The following is a 5,958-nucleotide window of genomic DNA, read 5'->3' as shown; positions in this document are numbered from 1 at the left end:
TGCTGGACTTTCAGACATTTGCGCTGTTGATAACATTTCAGTTGTGGACAACTGCTGACTTGATGTTGCTCCCTCTGTAGCAGATACTGTGGAAGTTACCACTGCAGATTCCTTGGGACTTGCTGACAATGTCACTGTGGACTGTTCTGTTGATGGTGTTACTGCATAAGATGTTGTTTCAGATACTTTTCTTGGTGATTCAGACAGTCTTCCTTTTGATGACATTTCAGTTGTGGACAACTCCTGATTTGTTGCTAGTCCTTCAGTGGTAGATGCTGTGGTTGTTACCAATGTAGATTCCTGGGGAGTTTTTGACAACATCACTGTGGACTGTTCTGTTGATGCTGTTACTAAAGAAGATGTCGTTGAAGATACCTGCGCTGGACTTTCAGACATTTGCCCTGTTGATGACATATCAGTTGCGGACAATACCTGATTTGTTGTTACTCCCTCTGTGGTAGATGGTGTGGTAGTTACTAATGTAGATTCCTGGGGAGTTGTTGATATCATATTAGTCTGTTCTGTTGATGGTGTTACTGCATAAGGTGTTGTTTCAGATACGTTTGTTGGTGATTCAGACAGTGTTCCTTTTGATGACATTTCAGTTGTGGACAACTCCTGATTTGTTGCTAGTCCTTCAGTGGTAGATGCTGTGGTTGTTACCAATGTAGATTCCGGGGGAGGTGTTGACAACATCACTGTAGACTTTTCAGTTGATGGCATTACTACAGAAGATGACATGGCAGACAGTTGTGCTGTACTTTCAGACATTTGCGCTGTTGATGTCATTTCAGTTTTGGACAGCTGCTGACTTGATGTTGATCCCTCTTTAGCAGATGTTGTGGTAGTTACCACTGCAGATTCGTGCGGAGTTGTTGACAAAATCATTGTGGACTGTTCTGTTGATGTTGTTAACACAGAAGTTGATGTTGCAGATACTTGAGCTTGAGTTTCAGACATTGTTGTTGTAGTTGACATTATAGTTTGGGACAACTGTTGATTTGTTGTTACTCCCTCTGTGGTAGATGCTGTGGTAGTTACCAATTTAGATTCCTTGGGAGGTGTTGACAATGTCACTGTAGACTGTTCAGTTGATGTTGTTACTACAGAAGAGGTCATGGCAGACAATTGTGCTGGACTTTCAGACATTTGCTCTGTTGATGACATTTCAGTTGCGAACAATACCTGATTTGTTGTAACTGCCTCTGTTGTAGATGCTGTGGTAGTTTCCAATGTAGATTCCAAGGTAGTTGTTGATATCATAGTAGTCTGTTCTGTTGAGGGTGTTACTACAGAAGATGTTGTTGGAGATACTTGAGCTTGAGTTTCAGACATTGTTGCTGTAGTTGACATTTCAGTTGTTGACAACTGCTGATTTGTTGTTACTGCCTCTGTTGTAGATGCTGTGGTACTTACCACAGCAGATTCCTGGGGATTTCTTGATAGTGTTGCTGTGGGAAGTTCTGTCGATGTTGTTACTACAGAAGATGTTGTTGGAGATATATGTGCTGGACTTTCAGACATTTGCGCAGTTGATAACATTTCAGTTGTGGACAAATGCTGACTTGATGTTGCTCCCTCTGTAGCAGATACTGTGGAAGTTACCACTGCAGATTCCAAGGTGGTTGTTGATATCATAGTAGTCTGTTCTGTTGAGGGTGTTACTACAGAAGATGTTGTTGGAGATACTTGAGCTTGAGATTCAGACATTGTTGCTGTAGTTGACATTTCAGTTGTTGACAACTGCTGATTTGTTGTTACTGCCTCTGTTGTAGATGCTGTGGAAGTTACCACTGCAGATTCCTTGGGACTTGCTGACAATGTCACTGTGGACTGTTCTGTTGATGGTGTTACTGCATAAGATGTTATTTCAGATACTTTTCTTGGTGATTCAGACAGTGTTCCTTTTGATGACATTAAAGTTGTGGACAACTCCTGATTTGTTGCTAGTCCTTCAGTGGTAGATGCTGTGGTTGTTACCAATGTAGATTCCTGGGGAGTTTTTGACAACATCACTGTGGACTGTTCTGTTGATGCTGTTACTACAGAAGATGTCGTTGAAGATACCTGCGCTGGACTTTCAGACATTTGCCCTGTTGATGACATATCAGTTGTGGACAATACCTGATTTGTTGTTACTCCCTCTGTGGTAGATGGTGTGGTAGTTACCAATGTAGATTCCTGGGGAGTTGGTGATATCATATTAGTCTGTTCTGTTGATGGTGTTACTGCATAAGATGTTGTTTCAGATACGTTTGTTGGTGATTCAGACAGTGTTCCTTTTGATGACATTTCAGTTGTGGACAACTCCTGATTTGTTGCTAGTCCCTCAGTGGTAGATGCTGTGGTTGTTACCAATGTAGATTCATGGGGAGTTGTTGACAACATCACTGTGGACTGTTCTATTGATGCTATTACTACAGAAGATGACATGGCAGACAGTTGTGCTGTACTTTCAGACATTTGCGCTGTTGATGTCATTTCAGTTTTGGACAGCTGCTGACTTGATGTTGATCCCTCTTTAGCAGATGCTGTGGTGGTTACTACTGTAGATTCCTGGGGAGTTGTTGACAAAATCATTGTGGACTGTTCTGTTGATGTTGTTACCACAGAAGTTGATGTTGCAGATACTTGAGCTTGAGTTTCAGACATTGTTGTTGTAGTTGACATTATAGTTTGGGACAACTGTTGATTTGTTGTTACTCCCTCTGTGGTAGATGCTGTGGTAGTTACCAATGTAGATTCCTTGGGAGGTGTTGACAACGTCACTGTAGACTGTTCAGTTGATGTTGTTACTACAGAAGAGGTCATGGCAGACAATTGTGCTGGACTTTCAGACATTTGCTCTGTTGATGACATTTCAGTTGCGAACAATACCTGATTTGTTGTAACTGCCTCTGTTGTAGATGCTGTGGTAGTTTCCAATGTAGATTCCAAGGTAGTTGTTGATATCATAGTAGTCTGTTCTGTTGAGGGTGTTACTACAGAAGATGTTGTTGGAGATACTTGAGCTTGAGTTTCAGACATTGTTGCTGTAGTTGACATTTCAGTTGTTGACAACTGCTGATTTGTTGTTACTGCCTCTGTTGTAGATGCTGTGGTACTTACCACAGCAGATTCCTGGGGATTTCTTGATAGTGTTGCTGTGGGAAGTTCTGTCGATGTTGTTACTACAGAAGATGTTGTTGGAGATATATGTGCTGGACTTTCAGACATTTGCGCAGTTAATAACATTTCAGTTGTGGACAAATGCTGACTTGATGTTGCTCCCTCTGTAGCAGATACTGTGGAAGTTACCACTGCAGATTCCAAGGTGGTTGTTGATATCATAGTAGTCTGTTCTGTTGAGGGTGTTACTACAGAAGATGTTGTTGGAGATACTTGAGCTTGAGATTCAGACATTGTTGCTGTAGTTGACATTTCAGTTGTTGACAACTGCTGATTTGTTGTTACTGCCTCTGTTGTAGATGCTGTGGAAGTTACCACTGCAGATTCCTTGGGACTTGCTGACAATGTCACTGTGGACTGTTCTGTTGATGGTGTTACTGCATAAGATGTTATTTCAGATACTTTTCTTGGTGATTCAGACAGTGTTCCTTTTGATGACATTAAAGTTGTGGACAACTCCTGATTTGTTGCTAGTCCTTCAGTGGTAGATGCTGTGGTTGTTACCAATGTAGATTCCTGGGGAGTTTTTGACAACATCACTGTGGACTGTTCTGTTGATGCTGTTACTACAGAAGATGTCGTTGAAGATACCTGCGCTGGACTTTCAGACATTTGCCCTGTTGATGACATATCAGTTGTGGACAATACCTGATTTGTTGTTACTCCCTCTGTGGTAGATGTTTTGGTAGTTACCAATGTAGATTCCAAGGGAGTTGTTGATATCATATTAGTCTGTTCTGTTGATGGTGTTACTACAGAAGATGTTGTTGGAGATACTTGAGCTTGAGTTTCAGACATTGTTGCTGTTGTTGATATTATATTTTGGGACAACTGCTTATTTGTTGTTACTCCCTCTGTTGTAGTTAACAATGTAGATTCCTGGGGAGGTGTTGACAACGTCACTTTAGACTGTTCTGTTGATTGCGTTACTACAGAAGATGTCATGGCAGACAGTTGTGCTGTACTTTCAGAAATTTGCGCTGTTGATGACATTTCAGTTGTGGACAATTCCTGATTTGTTGTTACTCCCTCTGTGGTAGATGCTTTGGTAGTTACCAATGTAGATTCCAAGGGAGTTGTTGATATCATATTAGTCTGTTCTGATGATGGTGTTACTGCATAAGATGTTGTTTCAGATACGTTTGTTGGTGATTCAGACAGTGTTCCTTTTGATGACATTTCAGTTGTGGACAACTCCTGATTTGTTGCTAGTCCCTCAGTGGTAGATGGTGTGGTAGTTACCAATGTAGATTCCTGGGGAGTTGGTGATATCATATTAGTCTGTTCTGTTGATGGTGTTACTGCATAAGATGTTGTTTCAGATACGTTTGTTGGTGATTCAGACAGTGTTCCTTTTGATGACATTTCAGTTGTGGACAACTCCTGATTTGTTGCTAGTCCCTCAGTGGTAGATGCTGTGGTTGTTACCAATGTAGATTCATGGGGAGTTGTTGACAACATCACTGTGGACTGTTCTATTGATGCTATTACTACAGAAGATGTCTTTGGAGATACTTGTGCTGGACTTTCAGACATTTGTGCTGTTGATGTCATTTCAGTTGTGGACATTTCCTGATTTGTTGTTACTCCCTCTGTGGTAGATGCTTTGGTAGTTACCAATGTAGATTCCAAGGGAGTTGTTGATATCATAGTAATCTGTTCTGTTGATGGTGTTACGACAGAAGATGTTGTTGGAGATACTTGAGCTTGAGTTTCAGACATTGTTGCTGTAGTTGACATTTCAGTTGTTGACAACTGCTGATTTGTTGTTACGGCCTCTGTTGTAGATGCTGTGGTACTTACCACAGCAGATTCCTGGGGAGTTTTTGATAGTGTTGCTGTGGGAAGTTCTGTCAATGTTGGTACTACAGAAGATGTTGTTTGAACGATATGTGCTGGACTTTCAGACATTTGTGCTGTTGATGACATTTCAGTTGTGGACAATTCCTGATTTGTTGTTACTCCCTCTGTGGTAGATGTTTTGGTAGTTACCAATGTAGATTCCAAGGGAGTTGTTGATATCATATTAGTCTGTTCTGTTGATGGTGTTACTACAGAAGATGTTGTTGGAGATACTTGAGCTTGAGTTTCAGACATTGTTGCTGTTGTTGATATTATATTTTGGGACAACTGCTTATTTGTTGTTACTCCCTCTGTTGTAGTTAACAATGTAGATTCCTGGGGAGGTGTTGACAACGTCACTTTAGACTGTTCAGTTGATTGCGTTACTACAGAAGATGTCATGGCAGACAGTTGTGCTGTACTTTCAGAAATTTGCGCTGTTGATGACATTTCAGTTGTGGACAATTCCTGATTTGTTCTTACTCCCTCTATGGGAGATGCTTTGGTAGTTACCAATGTAGATTCCAAGGGAGTTGTTGATATCATATTAGTCTGTTCTGATGATGGTGTTACTGCATAAGATGTTGTTTCAGATACGTTTGTTGGTGATTCAGACAGTGTTCCTTTTGATGACATTTCAGTTGTGGACAACTCCTGATTTGTTGCTAGTCCCTCAGTGGTAGATGCTGTGGTAGTTACCAATGTAGATTCCTGGGGAGTTGTTGATATCATATTAGTCTGTTCTGTTGATGGTTTTACTGCATAAGATGTCGTTTCAGATACGTTTGTTGGTGATTCAGACAGTGTTCCTTTTGATGACATTCCAGTTGTGGACAACTCCTGATTTGTTGCTAGTCCCTCAGTGGTAGATGCTATGGTTGTTACCAATGTAGATTCATGGTGAGTTGTTGACAACATCAATGTGGACTGTTCTGTTGATGCTGTTAC

This window comes from Salminus brasiliensis, chromosome 4 (genome assembly GCF_030463535.1).
Source record: "Salminus brasiliensis chromosome 4, fSalBra1.hap2, whole genome shotgun sequence".
NCBI lineage: Eukaryota > Metazoa > Chordata > Actinopteri > Characiformes > Bryconidae > Salminus > Salminus brasiliensis.
Note: the sequence above shows the minus strand (reverse complement) of the source record.